The sequence below is a fragment of the Balaenoptera ricei genome, chromosome 13 (genome assembly GCF_028023285.1).
Source record: "Balaenoptera ricei isolate mBalRic1 chromosome 13, mBalRic1.hap2, whole genome shotgun sequence".
NCBI classification, from domain to species: domain Eukaryota; kingdom Metazoa; phylum Chordata; class Mammalia; order Artiodactyla; family Balaenopteridae; genus Balaenoptera; species Balaenoptera ricei.
The window spans coordinates 1,531,403-1,556,412 of record NC_082651.1 but is presented as its reverse complement, the minus strand read 5'-3'; the positions used below and the strand labels follow the sequence as shown (position 1 = coordinate 1,556,412).

The 25,010-nt window shown below is 48.5% G+C and overlaps 1 long non-coding RNA gene across 3 annotated transcripts in view; it reads right to left on the bottom strand.

Annotated features, from left to right (window-relative positions):
• LOC132376911 (uncharacterized) overlaps window positions 1-24,542 on the bottom strand; it is a 192,191-nt gene extending 167,649 nt beyond the window's left edge. Inside the window, exons 1-6 of one of the 3 annotated variants that reach the window (XR_009506462.1) lie at window positions 24,030-24,542; window positions 23,769-23,927; window positions 23,275-23,338; window positions 14,435-14,663; window positions 13,903-14,130; window positions 12,357-12,618 (exon numbers count right to left, since the gene is read on the bottom strand). This is a non-coding gene — a long non-coding RNA (uncharacterized LOC132376911). Of the gene's footprint in view, window positions 1-12,356; window positions 12,619-13,326; window positions 13,622-13,902; window positions 14,131-14,434; window positions 14,664-23,274; window positions 23,339-23,768; window positions 23,928-24,029 lie in introns of those variants that run through there. The other 2 variants (XR_009506460.1, XR_009506461.1) reach the window with 2 other exon arrangements.
• Window positions 24,543-25,010: the final 468 nt, after the last annotated feature.

Below are 25,010 nucleotides of genomic sequence, written 5' to 3'. Positions count from 1 at the left end.
TTTGGTCACCCTCAAGTCTGTATTTGTAGCCTACCAGGGTTTGGAATAATTTCACATATCACTGCATACTATTTAGGACAAAAAGAGCCTTTCAGCTCTATGGGAGCAGTATGAGTCATGTTCACTGGCTTTTTAGGATTTGTCGTGTGGGCCCATCATACTTTTACTGTAGGGATAGATGTCAACCCATGAACATACTTTGTATCAGCTACCAGCCCTCCCACCCAAATCCCACCGGTTTTACAGGCTCCATGTCCACTACCACCAGCTCCATTTTCCAGATTCCAACACTCACAAAGGCATGCAACTTGAGAACTGCAAGACCAAGATTTAAGCTAAGTACTTCTGGGTTCAGAGTCGTGTCTCTGGTGAAAGAATAGGCACTCAGGGTGCAGAGAGCCTGCCAGCTCCCACATCAGATCTAACACCAGAAGAATTATCACTAATAGAAGTCAGCAACTGAGTCGTACAGAGATAGTCATTGAATGTTAGTTTCACCTGAAAATGTTTTACACTCATGAGCTGTTCCTTCTTTAGGTCTAAAAAACAGCTGCTATGTCAGAACTCCTACACTAAAGGATCCTAACATTGACAGGACAAAGCCTACATCGCGGACAATACCCAGTAGAGGTCGTTTTCCTGCGTTCAGACAGGACCGAGGGAGATGGAGGAGACACGGGGTGAATCCAGAGGCCATGGGGGACATGCTCTCCGAGCTCCAGGGCAGGAACGGGGCCTCTGGGGTCCCAGGCCGCCCACCACGCCCTCCTGAGTGAGATCTTGGGAACATTCCCTGTCAGTGATGAGGTAGCCAGAGCACTTGTGAGGTCCCAGTGCTGTGTCCTATGTGGGCCCCATGCTCTTGGGACCACACCCCACACTCTGCGGGTCTGCCTTGCATGGTCCTTCGTGCCTCAGGAGCAGAGACCACCCAGCAAGCAGCTCCCTCCCCCACCAGCAGGAGGAGGGGAGGAGAGCAGGGCACCAGGGGAATCTCACTCAGACAACAACACCCCAGGGGTGCCAGCGGGGACAGTGAGGATGCAGATGAGGCACAGCCCAAGAGATGGGACCAGAGGACCCAAAAGGCAGCTGGTCAGGTCCTGGCTCACCTGCACCCCGGACACCTTTGTCCCGCATACACCCCCTTCCTCATACACCCTCTCCTTAAATGCAGATTCTTCAGATGCAAACAGGCAGAGCTTCAGACTGAAAGTCAGCTCTTCCAAAATGACCCGTCAGCAAACACTGCAGGATTCCACCCCCATGGGGGCCCTGGAGTCGACAACTCAGGGACTGAAGTGGATATCGGTGCCAGGGGCAGTGGGAGGGAATGGGGACTGAGACTTTCATGGTTGTGGAATTTTGGTTTTGCAAGATGAAAAGTTCTAGGGATGGTGGTGATGGCTCCACGAGAAAGTGAATATATCTGATGCCTCAGAAACGTGCACTTAAAATGGTGATGATGGTAAAGGGTATGTGACGTGTGTTTTATTTCACTTAAAATAAATTCTTAAAATAATGTCTTGTTAATTGAGATTCCGTTTCGACTCCCCTTCATCACAAATGTCGGAGGCCCAGACACAGTCCCCTACCTTAGGGGCCACCATAGTACCCTCACATGGCACATGGGGTCCATTTTTAGGAGGGGCTAGTCTGTGCTCACCTGACCTCTGTCCAGGGGGACCCAGGCAGTGGTGACCCCCATAGATTAGACATATGATATGCTATAATATTAATATGATACCACCAAGTGTTGTCACTCACCAGAACACAGAGCAGCAACCCACTCAACCATGTCTGACCTCATATGATTGTGACAAGATGAAGAGAAGAAAAGGAACCACAGGTTAATCAGGGCAACACCCTTAATGCAGTGGTTGGAAATCTCAAAGGGGACAGGACACACTGCAGGCAAAGAGCGCATATGCGGTCTCCCCGTACATGTGATCCTGACCCATGCAGGTGTGGTGAGACCCACACAGTCCCCGTACCCTATACCTGGGGTCACACATCCACACCCACCAGGGTGACCCACCTCCCCAGACCCTGCACCTAAAGTCACACGTTCTCTCTCACCAGGTGACCCCTCCTCCCCAGACCCCTCCACCTGGGTCACATGTCCACAGTCCCAGGGTGACCTCACCTCCCCAGACCCTGCACCTGGGGTCACACGTCCCCTTGGTCAGGACACCATGGCTCTGCAGGGGGCTCCCCCAATGTGGAAACAAGCTGGGTCCCTGGGACCTCCTGGGATGGGAAAAAGTGTCAGGTGGGTCTCCTCTCCCCACACTTGTCCCAGAGGAGTCCTCCTCTTCTCACTTTGGTTCTGTGTGATTTTAACTGTTTTTAAAGCTTTCATGCTAAAGTTGAACATGCTACCTTGGTTTTGGCAGGCTCGGTCCTTTCTCATCTCACTTACATGTTGAGAAAACTCACAGGACAGCAGGGCTGAAAGCCGAGGGGCAGCTCTGGACGCTGCTGAGTAGGTATGGGAGACTGGGAGGAGAGCTCAGCAGCAGCCTCAGCTGTTACCCATCAGTCTTAAGCCCAGATCCGCGCGCCCTGCAATCAGTTCACGAGCTAAACCTGCCTCCCTACTCACCATGCACGTGCTGGTAATTGGGATCATTGCCAGGAAGCCCACCTGAGGAGTCTCCACAAGCCCCAGGGAAGGGGAACCTCGCGGGGTAAAGACTAAGGCCCCGACCATAGCACTGACCGCTGGGAGGGTCAGGTAACCACCCTCGGGGGAGAGCGCTGCTACCCAGAGAAGCCCACCTCAGCTCCAGACCCCAGACATCTAAGCACTGACATTCAGATGCGGGCACGGAGTTTTCCAGTACTGAGGCCAGGCCGGTCTCTACCCAGGTGCCCATGTCCCCCCCCTGAAGCTCCCAGGACTGAGGCCAGGCCGGGTCTCTATCAAGGTCTCCACGTCCCCCTTGAAGCTCCAGGACTCAGGTCTGGCTGGGTCTCTACCCTGGTCCCCATAGTCCTAGGTACACAGAACACAAGTCCAATTGTTCTCATTATAGACAGCACATGGTCAGCTCTAAACATAATCAGTAGACAGGACACGCAGAGGTCTAAATCTACCGCGTAGACAGAACTTGGTCACGTTTAAACTAGCTTAGGGCTTATCTCCTAGGAGGCACAGGTCACACACATGGGGTCTCTCATCCTTGGACACCCACATCAGGAAACTGAACAAAATCCTTGTCATTAAACATTTCAACAGGCAAAACAAAAATGTTACCAATTTCTCTGGCCACGTGATGGTCCGAATCCAGGGGTGAGCCCGGAGCTTCCTGTAGAGCAGTCCAGTCTCCCACAAGGACAGACAGGAAGTGCCCTGATTCTAGCCTCCCAGGCTTCCAGCTGGAGGCGGCCGCACTGGAAGCGCAGGCAGGACAGTCCTGCACGGTCCGGGCAGAGAGAGCCTGTCGGTCCGTTCCGCTGGCTGATTCCGGGCGGGACGCTCAGGGCCGCTGAGAGCCCTGCACTCAGGTCCTACCCCGCAGCGTACGTGCGTGCTGCGTGCGTGCGTGCTGCGTGCGTGCGTGCTGCGTGCGTGCGCGTGTGCGCGTGCAGAGGGGGCGGTGGCTGACGGCTCCCATGGCTACTGTACCGGGCACCGCGCTGTCTTCGAGGGGAGGCACTGGGAGAGGTTGGGGCACAGAAGCCGTTGGAGAGGAGAACGCACCGCGGAACTCCTTGCACACGGACTCGCCCCACCCGGGGACCCGCCTGCCCATCGTGGGCCGCATGTCAACCCCCAGCCCCCCACCTCCCGAGGGCAGGGCGCCTGCTCTTTCAACAGCGCAGGGTCTCACATGAAGGAGACCCAGTGGGGGCTGTCACCCCCCCACTCCTGATGCTGAGTTTGGGGAGAATGAACCCTCTTGACTGGGCGATGGGACCCTGTGAGGAATGGCGACCCCATCCAAGTCGGCGCCTGGGTGAGAGATGGGAACACAGGAGCCAAGTGCAGGGACTGGAGGCCAGGCCAACAGGAGGGGCACCCCAGGCCCTGGCCGGGCTCTCCAACTGTGACATTGTAGCTTTAGGGGACCTGGGTCAGGTGACTGAATATTAGTAATGGGGGTCTAAACTGGACCCTGAATGGGGCTTAAAGAAGGTGTGAAGGATGTTACTGAGACAGTGACAGTCATTGGAAGACAGACTCTGTGTCAGGACATCCTGCTTCATCCATTTAAATCCCTGAGATCTGTGACCTTTACGTGGCTACGCAGGATTGTTAGAGCAGCTGCGTGCGGACATATCTGGGGCACAATTCAGTCTGCAGCCAACTTGCAAGTGGTTCCAGCAAACACACAGGTGTGCGCACAGGCAAGCACAGCACACAAACATACGCACGTGCACAGCACAAATATATTCACACACTAGCATATGAACACACATGCACGCATATGCCCATACACACACTAACGTGTGCCAGTGCAAATACCTATGCACTTGCGCAGCACATGTATGCAAACAGGCACCTGCCCACGCATAGCACACACACACAGGGAATAAAGTGAATACCATAAAGCTTTAATTCCTGAACACAAGTGAAGCTCACATGTGTTCTTACCGTTTTCTTAGCTTTGATGTTTTTCAAAATAAAAGGTTACTGGCAAATGACTTTTGATTCATAGGACTTTCTGAAGTTATTCCACAAATATCGTTAAGACATGAGAAATGAACGTAGATGTTACATGTGTCCATTGACAGATGAATGGAGAAGCAAAACACGGTCCATCCATACAAGGGAATGTTATTCGGCCTAAACAGAAGGCAGTTCTGACGCAGGCTGCAGCAGGGATGACCCTTGAGGGCATTATGCTCAGTGATGTAAGCCAGACGCGAAAGGGCAAACAGTGCTTGATTCACTCATACAAGGCCCCCAGAGCCGTCAGAACCATAGAGGCAGAAAGCAGGATGGTGGGTGCCGGGACTGAGGGAGGAAAAATGGGGGGGGGGGGGGGTGAGTGTTTAATGGGGACTGTTTCAGTTTTGCAAGATGAAAAAGTTCTGGAGGAGGATGGCGGTCAGGGTTGTACAACAGTGCGAATTACTTCATTACCCTGAAATGTGCATTTAAAAATGGTTAAGATGGTAAATTTTATGTTATGTGTATTTGACCGCAATTTTTAAAACTTTTTTAAAAACAACAAGAAATAGTCCATGAATACCACAAGATGCACAACTTCACTAACAACCGAGGGATTAAAGCCATAAGAAAAATACTGTGCATACACCTACCAGAATGGCAGACATGAAAGACATAGTATCAAATATCAGCAGGATGTGGAGCAATGGAAAGCCTGGTACGCAGCGGGGGGATGCAACCACTTCTGAAACAATCAGGCCTCAGATAGCGAAGTCCATGCACACAGACCCACAGTGCTCCTCCCAGTTGAACACAAACCCCCCAGCCCTGCACCAGGACACACGGACATGGACTCGCAGCCACAGGAGCCAAACCTGAAAGAACCTGAAGGCCATCACAGGCAGATGCAGAAATGAACCATGCACGTTCCTATGAAGGAATATTCCGCAGCAATGGAGTACATTTTGTTTAAAGGTAGTAAAACTATAAAAATTATTAATAAAAAATACTACATTCACAAGATGAAAGAATCTCATGGACACAAGGCTGAGCCATCAAGAGCAATAAAGCAGCATGCATGGTACACGCATTTACCGACTTTGGAACTAGGCAAAGCTGGGCTGCGTTATTTAGGGATGCGAGCCTGGGTGTAAACTATGAGGACAAGTCACTGACACAAAATCAGGAGAACAGCTACCTCACGGCGGGGAGGACGCTGTGACGAGGGAAGGGCACTCCTGGGTGTCCACTCGTCACGTTCTGTTTCCTGATCTTTATGATTATTCTTTACGTGTATATAAAGTAATTCTTTTTTTCAATTTATTTTATTTATTTTTGGCTGTGTTGGGTCTTTTGTTGCTGTGCACGGGATTTCTCTAGTTGCGGCAAGCAGGCGCTACTCTTCATTGCAGTGAGCAGGCTTCTCATTGCGGTGGCTTCTCTTGTTGCGGAGCACGGGCTCTAGGCGCGCGGGCTCAGTAATTGTGGCGCGTGGGCTTCAGTAGTTGTGGCACTCGGGCTCAGTAGTTGTGGCACACGGGCTCTAGAGCGCAGGCTCAGTAGTTCTGGCGCACGGGCTTAGTTGCTCCATGGCATGTGGGATCTTCCCAGACCAGGGCTCGAACCTGTGTCCCCTGCATTGGCAGGCAGATTCTTAAACACTGCGCCACCAGGGAAGTCCCTAAAGTAATTCTTAATATAAAATTACAGCTTATCATTTTTGTTTATTAAAAAGGGGGTCTCCACAACAAAGTAGAAGGAGGCCTGCTTCTCCCAGGGAAGCAAAGGAATAGTTTCTAGCAGTGAAATCTCGATACCATGGCTGCTTCAATCATCAAGCCTGACAACAACTCCCGTGAGAGGGGCAGTGGGGCCGCGACACTCAGAAGGAGGCTCTGGGACCTCAGTCCTGGGTCACTGCCTCTGAGGAGCCCACGGCACCTGGTCAAAGTTCTCAGTCGTTCTGTGCATGACCCTTTTGCCTTGGTTGCTGTGGCACAGCTCGGCCAGCACCATCGCTGAGAGAGAAAGAAGAAACGTGCAGAAGAGGGAACCGGGCTTCAAGCTGCCCCACCTCCTTCTACGGAGACGATGCCACAGTCCCTAAGAGAGGACAGCAAGGCTACGGAATCCAGCCTCTCTGCCTGAGGCCTGGCCACACTAGCGCCCCACGCTTCTGATGCCACAGGGAGAATTTCGCAAGGTGCCCTCAGACCACCTGGTTGGACACATGGGGCTTTCAGACGCGCAGGTCCTGTCCGACCCCGCACCTCTGGTGTCACATTCTGGAGGTGGGCCTGGAAGCCTCCAGATTTTCACATTTGATAACAGCGTTATTGACATTGAACTTCTATACCACGCAGTTAGTTAACCCACTTTAAGTATTAGGCTCAGCGGTGTTTTGCATATTCACAGGGTTGTGCAGCCACCAGCACAATGCATTTGACAACATTTCCATCATCTCCCCAGAACCCCACTCTTCAGAGGTCCCCCCTCATTTCCCACAGCCCCGGCATCCCCAGTCCACTTCCTGTCTCTGTGGGCTTGCCTGTTCTGGATGTCTCATGTAAGTGGGATCCACTAATTGTCCTTTCGTGTCTGGCTTCTTCTCTGAGCATCATGTTTTCAAGGTTCACCCATGTTGTAGCCTGTGTCAGTGCTTCACTCCTTTTCATGGCTAATATCCTCCCCCCGCTTTTAACTCTGTAATTAATTGTGACTCCCTGCCCGCACTGCATAGGGCGGATGAGAAATTCACCTTCCATCATTCTTGGGGCGAAACCTGCACTTTTAACCAATACCCAGGGGTCCTGTGCAGGGGCTGAAAGGCTGCACAGTCACCCTGTGTGACCAGAGCCCAGGAGGAAGGTTGAGACGGGCCTGCATGTCTAGAGGACCAGCCGTGCAGTCTCATGTGACACCACCTCACTGGTCAGTGTCCTGTGAGAGGCGTCCCCCACGTGCCATATGGGGGACACAGAGCGGTCGGGGGCCACAGCGCTGCCTTCAGTTCAGGCCCACCCATGGCAACTGTCTACTTGGAAAGTGCTGAGGCTCCAGGGGAGGGTCCTTCCTGCCTCTTCCATCTTCTGGGGGCTCCAGGAGTCCCTGGACTTGGGGCTGCATCCCTCCCTTCTCTGCCTTTGTATTCACGTGGCTTCCCCTCTGTGTCTGTGTCTCCCCTTGTCTTGTAAAGACAGTCACAGAGGATTAGAGCTGCCCTAATGCCCTTGTCTTAACTACTTACAGGACGAGAGCCTACTTCCAAATGGGGTCACCGTCCTGAGGCCCTGGGGTCAGGATGTGGATGTCACTTTCCATTGGGGGGTACACAATCCCCCTTCACTCTGAGACAACAAATCCCATAGGACAGATGTCCTTATAAGAAGAGGAGTCAGGACACAGAGACACCAGGCACACGCCCAGGACCACGAGAGGTGACCAAGACTCTCCTCAAACATATCTCACACAGACCTTGTCCTATGCCTCGATTTTGGCCTTGACCTTGGCCCCATCATTGCTGGGCCTGCACAGCCCAGTCTCAGCCAGAATCCTGCTGAATCAGTGCACAAATGAGGGCACCAGAACACACCAGCCCAGAATGTGCCTCTTTGGTGTGTGGATTACTTTGAGCTAAAGGCCACCACGAACCAGGAGATGCAGGGAAAGCCCTAGCACAGGGCACAGGTTTTCCTCCTGAAAAGGAAATTCACATTTACAGAGGAGATGCCCATTGAACAAACCCCACTAAACACCCTTGTTCACCATGGTTTCCTGGCTGCCTTCCCGTAATCTGCTCCCCTCAAAAGAAGCCCGAACCTCTTTCCTTTGTACAGTCCAAGAAGGGTGAGAATCCCGAGTTCTATTCCCTCTTGGAGTGATCAGCGCCGGGCACCCCCGTGCATATGTGCGACGTCATGAAGCCTTCTGTGAACTAACATTATCCTAAGGAACTTGTGTGTGTCTTTCTCTGGTGCATCTGTCCTTGGCCTCACCCTGGATACCTGGTCACCCTGGAAACCTGATTGGCTGTAAACCCCTTGCCCACGCTGAATTCAGGAAGGAGCCTGGCTCTAGACAGAGGCTTCTTTTCCCCCATTGCAATAGCTCCTGAATAGAATCTGGTTTTGGTGCTTTCCTCACCATCTGGCTCTGGTTCTCTTTGAGACAGGACCCAGCAGGAAGAGAAGACGGCTGTCTACACATCAAGGAGGGAGGCTGCAGGAGAAAGCAACCCTGCGGACACCTTGAACTCGGCGCTTCAGCCTCCAGAACCCAGGAGGCAATGAACGTCTGTGGTTTAACCACCCAGGCTGTGGTGTTTGTTACCGCGGCCCCAGGAAACACAGACACCATACTCGGTGAGAAGTGGCGAAGAGCTGGGTTTGCACCTCAGCTCCACCACCGACGAGCCACCCTGGGACCAACTACCCCACCGTCCATGCCTCGGTTTCTCACCTGTAAAATAGGATTGGTCATAGTGCCCATCTCATAGGGTCGTGAGCTAAAGCACTCAGCACTGGGGCCCACGATAACCATACAATGTGTTGGCCATCACCCCGACATTCTGGACCCTCTCCTCTGGTGGGGAAATGTTCCCTCGAGTCTGGAGAAGGCCCATCCACCGGTATGACCTCCAGCTGCTAGAAACTCTTTGTCTACAGTTGAGGGGGTTCAGAATTTGACACCCCAAATATGCCACTTTGGCATAAGGGTTACTTTGAGTTGAGGTGACTGAGATGCAGCGAAAAGAAAAAGTCTACCCTCCCCCATCTGCCTGATCCCTTTGTGAGGATGTCCCCTTCCCTCTCCTGTACCAGGAAGAGGAGAAAGAATCTTATCGTCTGAGAAGGTGCCGGCTTCAGTCTGCATAACAAACCTCACTAAATCAGCTCTGTCCTCCATTATTTTCCCCCATTTACTTACCTTCCCACAACTTCCGGTCCTTGGAAACTGAAACCTGTTTTCCTTTGTCTTGTGACTTCTCCAGAAACTTATCACCCTTTGTTAACACACACACAAGTCCTTAAGTCTGAGTGTCTCTTTGCATCTCCACTTCTTTTCTGTGAAGGGCTCTGTACATAGACATGATAAAACTTTTGCTCCTGTTAATCTGTTGGCCGTCAATTTAATTTGCAGAGCCCTGGTACAGCATATAAGAGGGTAGAGAGAAAGTTTTTCGTGCCCTACACAGCATCATAGACACCAACAGCCAACCCCCCTCTGCTCTTGTTCTGCCTCAGCAGCAACAGAGCCCAACCCTCTCCCCACCTATGACACACTCGACCGGAACCCCTGACTCCGTCTACTCTCACAGCCTGTCCTGAGGCTCTCTCAGCTCATGCCCTGTCTCATAAATGGCCCCACAGGCGTAAGCGAGGGACCCCAGGCCACCTGGGGCCATGTGACATTCAGGCAGCACGTGTCCAGGTGGCTGGAGCTGGCCTCTGCCAGGCAGCACACACGGGTGTGATCCCATCCCAGTGCCATCCACTTACGATGGCCCGCACATCCCTCGCGCAGGTTTCTGAGATGCTGGTGGACCAGGGTCAGGGCTCAGATCCCAAACCTCCACCCTCAGGACTCTGTGCTGTGGGATGTCTGCAGCCTGGGGACCCCAAGTGGGAGGGTGGTCAGCCCCGAAGTAGAGACACACACCTCTGCTGTCCTTCTTAGGAGAACAGGAGTGGCTCTGTGCCCCTCCTGACCACCCACCTCATTGGGCCCCCTTCACAGCCAACTGGAGTATTGACTGGAATCTGCACCCTCTTGGATCTGATTCGAGTTGGGCCAGGTCTCAATGATCCCAGACCGAGGGGCTCAGGTGACTCCTGGGATCTAATAGGGATTCCCCATTTTGCTTTTAAGGGAAAACCACTGAGTTTCAAATGCAGGGAACCAGAACTCACCAACCCAAAATGTGCCCCTTTGGTGTAAGGATTATTCTGAGCGGAAGGCCGCTGAGAACCGGCAGATTCAGGAAACGCTCAAAGAACAGGCACAAGCATTCCTTTTGCAAAGGAAGTTCACACTGATAAAGGACATGCCCACTTGTAGGCCCTCTCCTTCTCCCATACCTGGAAGAGGAGGCTGCTGAACGACTCTCATCAACAAAAAAGGCACCGACTTGAATCTGCACCACAAACCCCACTAAACACCCTTGTTCACACTGCTATCCTGACCGACTTCCCATAACTTACTCCCCCCAGACCCCTTTTCCTTTCCATGATGGCATTTAAGTGCCCCATTCTCACCACCTCCCTGAGTAACATTTCTTTATAAACTCCCTTTGTATATGTCATTTAAATTTTTCTTCTCTTGTTAGTCTGCCTTTTCTCAGTTTAACTTCTGGGTTCCAGGCACTGAAACTGGAAGGGGAGAGGGCACTGGAGCTGGCTGCCATCCATCGTGAAAGCCATCTTGGAATCTTCAGGACTGACATGAGCCATTGTTCACCACAGCTGGTGTTAGAAGTTAACTTACAAACTTACACTGGATAATCTATATCGAGAATAAAGGTAGCAGGGACTTCCCTGGTGACGCAGTGGTTAAGACTCCAAGCTCCCAACGCAGGGGGCCCGGGTTCGATCCCTGGTCAGGGAACTAGATCCCACATGCATGCCGCAACTAAGTGTTCACAGGCCACAACTAAGGAACCTGTGAGCCACAACTAAGGAGCCCGCTGGCCACAACTAAGGAGCCCATGTGCCGCAACTAAGACCCACTTCAACCAAATATATAATAATAAAATAAATTTAAAAAAATAATTAAGGCAGCAAGTTCTCAAAACTCACCACTGTTACTGTGGAGCTGACTGGTTATCGTACTGCCTCTCCCACTGTCTCTGCTCACCCTTACCCCCTCCCACCCATAGTGCGTGTGGTGGAAACACTCTCTGGGGTTCCTCCCGACTCCCTGCTCAGGGACATCACACTGGAAACTTGAAACTGGCCACCGTGGGAATGTCTACACCACAGAAACGGCAAATGCCACAGCCCAGCCTTGCTTGATTGTTTTGTTGATCGTCTGGACTTAGAGAGTGATGGGGAAAGTGGGACTCGTGCAGACCAGATGCACAGGTGCGTGTCTGTGGTGCTGCAGTATAAAGACCCAGAGAACACTCTTCCGCATCTGAAACCCAGGACGCGATTCAGCAGAGGCTGCTGATGTTACAGAGGGAGGAGTGAGCTTCCACACACTGGGAGTTCGCGGTCTTACTCCTTAATTACCAGCAAATATCAAACAACGTCAGAACCGCTCTCCTGTGTCGACTAGGGGACTATGGACGTCTGGGGAACAGGAGCCGGGCAAACATCCACAAAAGCATCCCGTGAGGCCCTGGGCTCTCTGGAATTTACACTAGAGTGCTGTCTGTTAGTATTTTTTATGAATTGTGTGCCACACATCCTGTGTATCAGTTTAGCTAATAAACGTTTATGCCCATCCAGGCACCTTTTGGGGGGAGCCCATTGATAATAGAGGATTGTGTGTTATCTGTTATCACATGATCTCAGCATATCTTTGTTGTCTGTGTACCACTGCCCTTCACATCAGCTTGTATCATAAACTGCGCACGCGTGCTGGTTCTTTCCCTGGAGAGCGGGGTCCTGACCACTGGCCAACATGTCCCTGCCCACGACCCCATCACCACCCCCGGCAGAACTCGGACTCTGAAACATCAGCTGGACTCACACCCAGACCCTCGGTGTCCAGGGGTGTGGACTTTCCAGACTTTCACCTCAACTCCACAACTTGCCAAATCGGATAAACACGGCCACTTTGCACACTCAGATGTCAGCGAGGGCAGTGGGCAGAGCTCCTAGGAGACGGAGGAGGAACACGGTGTGTCCGGGCAGCAGGTCCACGGTTAAGGCCATGGTGAAGCCGGGCAGCCTCACGTGAGAACCAGACAAGGATGCTGTGGGTCCAGGACGTCTGCGTCTGGGCACCGTCACCACAGGAGAAAGGGTCACCGCAACAGACCTCAGCCTCACTCATGCCTGAGTGAAAGAAGGAATGAAGGAAGAAGGAAAGGGTGGTAACCAAGCAGGGCGTCCACAGGGACCCCAGTCCCTCCCCCAGAGAAATTCCAGAGTTGTTCCCAACAGGGACACCTGCATTGTGGGCCCTGGACCCACACCCCTTGACCCCAAACACTATAGATTGTTGAGTGAATGAACAAACACCATCCCCAGGTACAGTCACCAGAGCCCCTCCCTTTTAAGATCAGCCCTGTAGCTTAGAAGCACACAGACATTTCTGTAGAGCTTCACAATTGAAGAGCCATGTTAGGCTGGGGAGGTCCTTTCAAGATAACACAGTCGCACCCTCCCCCCAGTGGAAATTACCAGCAGTCACAAGCAGTTGGCATTCTAAGAAGAGAGAGCTATGACACACCCAGCCCTAACCGCCACATGAGTAGAACATTAACCCAAGGGTGACCAGAAGGGACCATAAAAGAAGCCCCGAAAAAAAAAAAAAAAAGAAGCCCCGTTTCTCACTCCCAGGGCAGACCCCCTCGTTCATGGTATATAAATTACACCTCCACAAAACCATCCATAAAAATTAGTTTAAAAAGTGAATAGGTCTCACTTTGGGACTCAGCTTAGAGGCGGTAATTTCCAGATGGGAAGTGGCCTGTGTCCCATTAACCTGCCAAGATCGTGGCTCCCTGTCCACCGATGCCGAATAGAAATGCGGAGACAGAGTTTGGAGGAAACAGAAAGAGTAGCTTTATTCCTTTTGCCGGGCAACAGAGGACACAGTAGGCTAGCGCCTCAAGAACTGCCTCCCCCTCCCCGGGGAACAGGGAAAGGTGACATAGCCCGGGGCCGGGGCTCAGGGCTCATGGTCTGGGCTAGGTGGTAAGGCTCAGAGTAATTAAGGTGTTGCGTTTCTTTTCTTCTGCAAATTCATGGCCAAAGCTGGTGTCAGGCAGCTCAGCAACCGGGTCTGGTGTCCCTGAAGTTATGGGCCGTGCCCTTCTTTCGGAAATGACGAGTGCTACAAAGGAGCGTCGGGGGAGAAGAATGCCAGGAGCAAAGGGTAATTCACACGGAGTCAGAGCCATCAGCTTGGTGAAGGACACGTCTAGCTACACGTGTTTGCTAGTAGTAACAGCTAAAGAATAACCAAGATGGCTTAACTCTTTCAGGCCTGTTTCTGCTGTTTCCCAGCCTGTTCACTGTTTCCTTATTTTCCTTGTTTACCAGAAAAGTCTCATTTCTCTTTTTGCTGCAACAAATTCTCTGCAGCCTTCGCCTGGGTGCCCAAATTCAACTCACCTCTCAGGTCCAAAAGGAACCTCACAGTGGGTTCCAGACATGAATGTTCTGAAGTCCTGAACGCCAGGCAGCTGCAGGAGGTGATGTCTCATTTGACAGGCCAAGCAAGGGGCGGATTCTGGCTGGGTTTGTCACATTATTGACAGCGACAGGCTGGCTGATATACACGTTATGAATTGATGTCCCAGCCTCCAAACACTAGAGTATTTCCTTCTAACAACAGGTGAGCTAAAGAGAAGAAAATAGTCTTCAAAAGCGCTCAGAATGGACCAGAAATGTGTTAACTGTCAGCGACAGTGGCAGGGACCATTGGAGTTCTCAGTCCCAGTGAGAGAACTTTCCTGAATCAGCCCATTTTAGAGCTTCACCCCCCTCTCCAACCCTCACCACCACTGTGAACTCCACGTCTGGTGGAGTATTTCTCATTCCTTTAATGCGCTCCGCTCTTTCTCACCTCTGGGATGCAATTTAAACTCTCTGGAAAACTCCTCCGCTCCCCCAACCCTTGTTCACTGTGCTGAGTCCTACTCACCTCCAGATTGCTTGTCAGAAGTCACTTCGTCCAGAGCTCTTCCTGGACTCTTTACGACCAGCTCGAATCCCGCAAAATGTACTCTCGTGACCCCGCTGCTGGCTTCAAGGATCCCGCATCACATCTGACGGTACTTGCCTGTTTGCCTGCCTCTCTCTCTCCCTCCAGATTTCAGTTCTCTGGGGGCAGGACCTTGTCCTGTTTACCACTGTATCTCTGGTAACAGTGCCTGGAACACAGTAGAATATGCAGCAGATGTTTGTTGAATGAATTCATGTTCCTCCCATTCACATCGCACCAATAGCTGAAATGGAAAGCAAAGAGAGTGTAGTCGATGGTCCCTGCCGCTACCAATAACACAGGAGACTGGGGCAGGGAGACAGACACACAGAGAAAGACAAGACTGTATGGTTTGCTGTGAGAGTGAGTGACACAGAGTGTAAGTGCAACAGAAGTTTTGAGAGAAGGGAGATGGCGCTTGATGGATTGTTTGGAGGAGACCAGAAGAAGACCTTGAGTGTCTACATTTTCTATTCATGACTTCTATAGCTGAAAACAAATGGCATTTTGTGAGCCTTTGGGCAAGGCAGTGAACTATTTACCCTCCATCTTTTCCAAGACTGGGGGCTATCATAGGAAGAGAGGCTGGGCAGCCTGCCATACGACCTTAGTGCGGTGAATTCAAAGCTTGTCATTGCTATTGATTAATATTATTTTTGTATCAGTTCATATCTGGTCACAGGGAATGCAGACAGATACAGAATTTCAATTTCTGGATACTGCATGAAGTTTTATTGCAGCAAGGAGGTAACAAATGGTTCCTCCAAAAGGTAGTTTAGTAGATTGCTCTAGTTGAAAAAGACATAGTAATGGTGTTTTCCTTCAAAGAAGGAAAGACGTTTTCATTCAACTCAAGTCCTATATATTGATACTATACAGAGTGAAACTACTCAAAGATTCTAAGAATCATGCATTCTTACATCTACGATAAAGGCAGTTTTAAAAAGCTTTTTTAACAAACATTAAATTTCAACAAACAGTAAACATGTTAACAAACATTCTAAATGTTAACCTGGCATTTTTATTTAAAAAATCAAAATTCCTGAAAGTAGCGGTTATTAACATACTACACAGCAAAGATGTAAGTGTCTCATGTGTGACAAGCAGCTTTGCTTCTGCTCTCTTTGCTCCGTATGAACATCAGGCAATACAATTACTCCTGCCCATGTGTTTGCATAACCTACCTAAAAATAAATATTATGCATGTGTATGTAACATATACTGCTGCAGTCTCCCTGATTCTTCTGTAAAGAAAGGATCCAGAAAAAAATTAAGGCTCCAAATAAAATCGTTCAGGTAGAAAAGTGAATTGCTACAAATAGGCCAGGAAGAGGTGAGAATGTGACTTGCAGACACAAAAGTGGAGATGCTTGCAGAGGAGAAATGGACTATTTCCTGCCATATCAGCAAACAAAGGATGTCACAGTCACCAGCGATTGCAGCCACCTCAGACGGTGAGCTGGTGCGCCCTGAGGGGACTCAGGAAGGAAACAAAGAACACCTGCCATCTAGCAGCCGTCAGACTGCAGCCACTCCCCACGGTGAGCCCTGAGGAAACTCGGTATGTGAAAACACAGGATACTGGCCCCAGTTGGCTGAGGTGCATATCAAAGGAATGATTTCAGTGAGCCCAGACTCTTGCATCTTCCCATACAGAGAAAGGTACTAAATTCCTTCACTTGTGATATCTGGTTTTCCTTTAATTAACAATAATCTTCTGACGTTCTGCCCTTTTGTTGCAAAACGTCTATATAACCCGGGTCCCTGCTTCACCTCCTCGGAGCAGTTTCTCAGAGCTACCTGAAACGCTGTCTCCTGGGCTGCAATCCTCATTTTGCCCCAAATAAAACTTAACTCACAACTCTCACGTTGTGCTTTTTTTTTTTCAACACACAGTAGGAAGCGCTTCTGGAGAAAGGATCTGAGGGAGCACGGTAAGGAGGTTTACGAATGTTCACGGGAGGCCCTTCTGAACATAAAGGGCAATAAAAAAAACACAAGGGGTGGGTGTTGCGGAGTGGGCGAGGGAGAAAGCCTGCGGTCAGAGGATGGCTTGGGCAGAGCAGTGCATGAGCCGCGGGTAAGAGGCTGGAGGGCCAGAAACGGACACAGATGCCACGCGTGTCAGGTCTGCGTGAAGCTGGGAAGGCTGGCCGAGAAAAGGCAGCGGATGGGAATGTAGCAAACAAGGGCAGAACTGTCGGAGCGGGTGAGGTGTGGCTGGAGAGGAAGGGGCAGAGGCGAACGGTGAGGACGAGGGAGGGAACACGTCCCGAAACTGACGATGCGCAGTGATTTCGTAAGATCGATGCTGTATGTTCTTTAGAGAAAGTAGCTACAGGGGTTCCAGAAGGGCAATCATGCTGAAGAAAACCACAAAGTTCACAAATGAGAAACATAAGGATTAGTTTTTAACGCCACTGATAGGTTGGATGGGACTGAGGGAGTTACTAAAGGCCCACATCAAACCGTATCAAAGGGAAAGAGAATTTCATACTGATGAATAGGGAAAGTATGGTTCCATATACCACACAACAATTTTGGAGTATACAAAATGTATTAATTGGACTGACCCTGCTAAAATTATAATTGTTTTGCATATCCGTGCAGTACGCATCTAGGATTATAAAATACAGCATAAGAATATTAAATACACTTTGCTGAATGCATTCTTCTAATAAGGGATAGTGTCAATTAGCACTCTTCACAGCCTTGACTCAAGGATCATATACAAACATGAGTGAATAAGCAGAGAAGTAAATATTAGCTGCTTCCACCACTTTACTTCCTTCTGGAGGTGTAAAATACTGAATGTGTTTACATTTTTCTACTAAGGAAATTAGTTTCAGAGCCTAAGGGATTGAAAAAAAAATATTGACTTAAACAAAACTATTCTTTTCTGGAAAACATATGTTGTAATTTATAAAAGGAAGATCTTTTTTAAAAATTTTGGTGCTTCATAGTATGCTGATAATTTTGACAAAATTCATGAGAACTGTCCAAATGAGACAGACTTTAAAATTATAGACAGAGAGCATCGTGAGTTCTTGAAGCACTTTTTGGGAGGGAGCTAAATGTTTTAAAACCCTTTGGTTGGGGGCTTCCCTGGTGGCGCAGTGGTTAAGAATCTGCCTGCCAGTGCAGGGGACACGGGTTTGAGCCCTGGTCCGGGAAGATCCCACATGCCACGGAGCAACTAAGCGCGTGCACCACAATGACTGAGCCTGCGCTCTAGAGCCTACGAGCCACAGCTACTGAGCCTGCGAGCCACAACTACTGAAGCCGATGCACCTAGAGCCCACGCTCCGCAACAAGAGAAGCCACTGCAGTGAGAAGCCTGCGCACCGCAACGAAGAGTAGCCCCCGCTCGACACAACTAGAGAAAGCCTGTGTGCAGCAATGAAGACCCAACACAGCCAAAAATAAATAGGTAAATAAAGTTAATTAAAAATGGATTTCTATTTTTAAAAAACCCTTTGGTTAGCTCTTTTCACAGCAGACACTGAGGTGAACTCCTGGTTAATGACCTTGTTCAAGGTCACTGAATAAATCAGTTTCAGTCCTAAGACTAGACTTCTAACCCCAGAGTCCTTCTGTTTAACCTGTCTCCTGAGCTGAGTTGCCATGAAGAGACTCGTTAAATACTTTGGGTTTTTAAATATGGTTTAAAAAATTCAATGTGATTAAACCATGAAAACAGGTAACACATGTGCAATTTATGTACCTTACAGCGTTGTTTATTGCTAGGTAAAAATCTAGACACCCTCAGATCCGGACAAATCCAGCTTTAGAATTGCTTTTTTTGGCCAAGAAGCTGCTGAAAACTTTGGTTTTCAATTAGTTACCAACACTGAAATTATAAGTTTCATGTAGCTGGTTTTCTGGCTTCTTTTTTTAAATTTAAAAAATCTGATCTAAAGTATAGTATAGCAAATATAGACAACAATATTTTATTATAATCATCAAATTTGCTAAGAGACTAGAACTTACTTATTCCAACCACTAAAAAGAAATGATAGCTATGTAACATGATAGAGGTGCTAATTATTGCTACAATGACAGTCATACTACAATATAAAATGTATCAAATTGACATGTTGTACATGTTAAATTTACACAATGTTATATGTCAAGTATATTTCGATAAAAGTTTTCTTAAAGAGCTGAGGACATTGGCCTATAGTCTCAAATGATAAAAATTCCCTGGCGCTGGGGAGCACGGCCCCCTTGAGATGGCGTAGTTCATCCCCGCCTTCACACGGCTTCTTCATCCATTACCTGAAGAGCCTGGCCCTGCAGGCGTGTGGATTAGAGAACCTTGCTGTGGAGGGGTCCCTTCACGTCACCAGATTAGAAACCTCGTTTCAAGGCCATTTTCCTGAGCTGCCGGTCAGAGTCTTTTCAAGGGACTGTCCTTCCATCTCCTCTTTCTTATCATCTTGTCTTTCTCCAATTATCTTTCTCTGCTCCCATCATCCTCCTGTTTTCATTCCAAAATATTAGCCTTTCCCTGAATATAACGTACACTATTCTCTACCCAGCATACTCATTGTGCCCTAGATACAGTGTGTACATGTGGATATTCATGATTTTATAGATACTACTGACTTACCTTGCCCAGAGGGCCTTCTCCGTAGTATCCCTATTCTCCAGCGCAACTTTCTACGTACTTTCTTGTCAGTTCTAATATCACTTCTTTTTTTTTTTTAATTGAAGTATAGTTTATTTACAGTGTTTCAGGTATACAGCAAAGTGATTCAGTAATATATATAAGTATATATGTGTATATATATTCTTATTCAGATTCTTTACTGTTACAGATTACTACAAGATATTGAGTATAGTTCCCTGTGCTATACAGTAGGTCCTTGTTGTTTATTTTATATATTAGTGTGTATCTGTTAATCCCAAATTCCTAATATATCCTCCCCCTTTCCCCTTTGGTAACCATAAGTTTGTTTTCTATGTCTGTGAGTCTGTTTCCGTTTTGAAAATAAGTTCATTTGTATCATATTTTAGATTCCACATATGAGTGATATCATATGCTATTTGTCTTTCTCTGTCTGACTTACTTCACTTAGTCTGATAATCTCTAGGTCCATCCATGTTGCTGCAAAGGGCATTATTTCGTTCTTTTTTTTATGGCTGAGTAACATTCCAAAGTCACTTCTTAAGGGAAGAGTTCTCAAACCAACCCACTTCCATCCTCTCCAGTGTTCCTCACTTCCGCCACTGGGGTCTTCATAGCAACTTGCCTTATGGTAGTCTGGCTATTTATCTACCCAGCCCACCCCTCACCCCGCCCTCCTCACACACCCTTCTCTGCACTGTGCTATTTGCATCTGTGACCTCAGGATCTGGCTTTCTTCCCTACCTTCTTCCACTCCAGGTTTCCTCTGATAGGAAACCCCCTCCCCTGCAAGATCGAGGCAAGCACCACCGCTAGCCTAGCACTTTGGTCCAGCCAGCTTGACGTACTGAGAAAGTGGGACTGGACATTTCCCTCTAAATTACTGGTTCATCTTAGAGGATAACATAGGCAGAACACTATGTCATAAATCACAGCAAGATCCTTTTTGACCCACCTCCTACAGTAATGGATAAAAACAAAAATAGGAACTTCCCTGGTGGCACAGTGGTTAGGAGTCCGCCTGCCAGTGCAGGGGACACAGGTTCCATCCCTGGTCGGGGAAGATCCCACGTGTCACGGAGCAGCTGAGCCCGTGCACCACAACTACTGAGCCGGCGCTCTAGAGCCCGTGAGCCACAACTACTGAGCCTGCGCTCTAGAGCCTGTGTGCCACAACTGCTGAGCCCACATGCCACAACTACTGAAGCCCACGTGCCTAGAGCCCGTTCTCCACAACAAGAGAAGCCACTGCAATGAGAAGCCCATGCACTGCAACGAAGAGTAGCCTCCGCTCGCTGCAGCTAGAGAAAGCCTGTGCGCAGCAACGAAGACCCAATGCAGCCAAAAATTAATTAATTAATTAATTTTAAAAAAACATATTCTGAGGAAGAGTAACTGGTAAAAGGTTTGACGTGGGGCAGTGTGATTGTCACAAGCAGCCACGCACTGCCCTCTGGTGGTCACATGAGAAATGGCAGGAGTGCTCAGGGTTCCCTGGTTCTGGGGCAAAAGAAGCCACATCTAAACTCAAGACATCTTCAGAGGATTGCAGGTAGATCAAAACCAAACTTGTAAGATTCAATGTTAAGGGGGGATCTTCTAGTGGAAGGGATTATCTTGCTATCTCACACTACGGAAAAACAGGCTTCTTCCCAAGTGCAGTATATCAGGAAGCATTTATGGAGCCCCTGAGTCAGGCACTGGGCCCCAGGACAGAAAGTCAGTGCCTCCCAGGACCCACAGGGGGCGGGGTGGGAAACACCTGGTGTGCATCACACAGCTCTGTGCGTCTGGTTGAAAGAAAACAGAATATCAAACCACAGAATATTTATGCAACGCTTCCAATTATATTAACACTATCACTCAACATATCTATACTTCATCTAAATTAATGGGATCATCCTATATTCCTAGTTACCTTTTCACTTTATATTAGTACTTATCCTTGTCATTAAAAGTTTTTGAAAACAGTGTTCCTTAATATCTTATACACAAATTACATGTTTCAATTTCACCATAGAAATATAGTGCCAAAAAAAATTTTTAATTTTAACCTAACGCTTGGCTTCTAGATTTGCTTTAATGAGAATTTCTCTGAAAAGCTAAAATTACTATGAAAAGTAAGTTATCTGCTGTCCTTGTTCTTTTCACCTGTTACATCTTATTATCATTTTTTTCATTTAACTGCAATTTTTCACTGAGATAACATTTTAAATTTGGATTTTAAGAATGTCAAGAAGGACTCTGATGTACATAGATGCAAAAAATCCTCCACAAATATTAGCAAACCAAATTCAAGAATACATTAAAAGAATCATACACCATGATCAAGTGTAGTTTATTCCAGGGATGCAGGAAATTATCCTGCAAATTAAATTATAATATATGCAAATCAATCAGTGTGATACACTACATTAATAAAATGAAGGATAAAAATCATATGATCATCTCCATAGATGCAGAAAAATCTTTTGACAAAATGCAACATCTATTTATGACATCAACTCTCAATAAACTTGTTATACATGGAATATACTAAAGGCCATTTAGGACAAGCCCACAGCTAACATCATACTCAGTGGTGAAAAGCTGAAAGTTTTTTCTGAACAATCAGGAATAAGACAAGGATACCTACTCTCACCACTTTTATTCAACATAGTATTGGAAGTCCTACACAGAGGAATTAGGCAAGAAAAGGAAATAAAAGGCATCCAAATTGGAACAGAAGGAGTAAAACTGTCAACATTTGCATATGACATGATATTATATGAAACCATAAAAACTCCAGCAAAAAAAAAAAAAAAAAAACTATTAGAACTAATAAACAAATTTAGCAAAGTTGCAGGATATGAACTCAGTATACAAAAATCTGTTGCATTTCCCTACATTAATAATAAACCATCAGAAAGACAAAACAATCCCATTTATGACTGCATCAAAAGAATAAAATACTTTGAAATAAATTTAACCGAGGAGGTGAAAGACCTGTGCACTGAGACATGGACTCTGGGACCACAGAGCCTGGGCTCACATCCCAGCTCACTCACTCACCTGCTGAGTGACCCTGGGCAAATCACATAATGGCTCTGAGCCTCGTCTTTCTCAACTGGAAAATGGGCACAAAACCAGTGTCTCCTCACAGGGTTGTGAGGCTCCAAGGAAAGGCTTATCTAGACCAGGGGGTGGGAGGGCCTCCAGCAACTTCTCCTGGTGTGAAACTGTCCTGGAACTGGGCCCTCCTGACCCTGTGGGCAGGGGTCAAGGGTGGAGCCTGGGACCAATCGGGCCCGGCTCCTCACGTGGTCGCCCCTGTGTGTGTGTGTCTCTGCCCTAATCCCCTCTCCTTACAAGGACACCAGTCAGATGGGATTAGGACCCATCCTAATGACTTCATTTGAACTAACCAAAGGCCCCATCTCCAAACACAGTCACATTCTGAGGTGCTGAGGGTTAGGACTTCAACAAACAAATTTGCCAGGACACGATTCAGCCCATTCCAAGGTCTTAGCCAGAAACTAAGTTGGGGGGTGGTGCAGGCAGAGGAAACAGTGTCTGCTAAAGATGACCTTTAACAAATGTGTCTGAGTTTATTTCTGGAGTGTTTGGGGCTGACTCGGTTCCCGCCGAGCCTGCCCAGGGTGGGTGAGAGTGGGGGACCCGTACCCTGAGCACCCAGAAGAGACCCCTGTGCTCCTGGTCCTGCCTGAGGGGGAGGGAGCTCAGAGCTGGTCTGGAAGCCCCGACCGTAGAGCTTCTGGGAAAAGCTGCGTGTCACCATCACAGGTCAACCAGCCAAGGCTGGTCTAGTTCCAGATCAAGAGTCAGGTCCAGGTGCTTTGGCTCACCCCAGGCTCCCTAACTGGGCAGGAACACAAGCCCTTTGTAAAGTCCCAAGGTCGCTTTGGAACCCCTCCAGGACCTGCCCACTGAGCTCTCCTGTCCAAACTAGGACACATAACAGGCACTGGGACACACAGACAGGACATGGCCCCCATCCCAGGAACCTCAATAAAAATGAAAGAATCTACCAAGGAACTCAACCCTGGGGGAGCAAATTTCTGGGGGCTGGGACTCCATGTCTCAGAAAAGTTTACTTTTCTCCTTAGAAAGTTTTGGTTCTGTTTTGTTTGGTTTTCAAATACAGACTTACCTAAAATTATAGTCCTGTCCTTTCTGAGAGGTGAATTTCACCGAACTGCATTTTTCCTCCTCACCTGGTAAGGAAGGAAGAAGCTGGTGGGTGGTCCGGACAAGCCCACTCCGCTCGGCCAGCACACCTGCTCCCAGGCCCTCCGTGCACCTCACTCGCTCTGAGCAGTAAACAAGTCTCTAATCCTTTTGTGGCTGCACACAGTTGAGCTTATTCCCACCACGATGAACTCGTGTTAAGTCCCCGGGAAACTGAGCAGTGAGTCAGGCCTTGCCTGAGAACACTTCTGTTGTGGAGAGAAATGAATGCCCCCTGCAGGTTTCCAAAAGGTAAACCAAGACACCCCAACAGGTGTGCAGGGGGGTAGGCAGCTGGGCCCTGGGACTGGTTCTTTCTCTGAGGACAGCACAGGTCTGTAACAGTATCAGCACAGTGCACACTCCCACAACCACTGCCAAAACCTGCGACCCAGAACGTGTCTATGAGGCACTCACCTTTTTAGCGTTACTCCAAGGCTGAATAAATCCCAGTGAGCAGTGATTTGGGTGCAGAAGAGTTTCTGTGCCACTCTTGCTGTTGATATCCCTGTCCCCGGCGAACCATTTTCCAGCAGCAGCCAGCGTGCTCTCTGCCCACGTGAATCAGAGCCCTGACTGTGAACAGGGGATGCAAGCGCCCCAAAGGGGCCGTTTTGATTTAGAACAAAAGCCAAACTCGCTTCCAGGCCCAAAGCTGTACGACCTGACCCCACCTACCTTTCTGACCTTGCCTCACTGGGAGGCTCGGGCTCCTGTTGGTTCCAGCAGCTGGTCCAGCCCTGGGTCTTAGGACCTGTAGCCCTTTCTGCCCGGAATTCCGCTGCCGAGGCTTTAAGCCAGCCTGGCTCCTTCTGGTCTAATCCACTCCCTTGGGGAGCATGTCCATGACTGTCGGCATCCCATGGCGTCCATCACTAACTCTCCTTATCCTCATCATAGCATAGCACCTGCTCTAACCTCGCTGGCTAGTTTGTTATTATCTGTACTAGACGGGAAGATTCATCCCACAACACCAACCCTCTGGCAGAGCCTAGCACAGGGGAGGTGCTCAGTAACTCTTTTTTGGACAATGGACGGATGGATGTATGCATGCATGCATAGATGGATAATGCATGGATGGATAAATAAGGACCATCTATCTACCTATAGAGTTCAGACAAAAAACTCCACAGTGATCTAGTGCTCAACTATCTAAGTGCCTATACCCGGTATTTCACTCCACTGGACTCACAAACCCACCCACCATTTTCAACTGTGGTCCAGACGTGAAGAGCAGTCCAGCCTTCTTCGGTCACTTCCCCCTGGGGAATCCGCCATCCTTCCCATTGGCTAGTCCAGTTAGAAATCCTAAGGCATTTGAACATGGGTAGCAGAAACAATACAACTATTAAAAGTTTTATCTGTGATTTACAACTAAACACACATTCAGAGAACCATGATTTAAGTTCTGGGTGTGCACCTAAGAGCTGATGAATATTAAATGTCACTGAAAGTCCAAAACATGAAATTTCCAGAAATTGTCCTTCCTTGTAAAGAGAAATATACTATTTCTTCCACCTCACTCTTTTCCTCCAGAACAAACAGAAACAAACAGATCTCATAAATTGGGATCAAATATATAGTACTTTAAATTTAACATTTTACAGCTTAGAGCAAGTATCCTTAGAAGACAGTTGGTTTAACATTTTTTATTTTTTA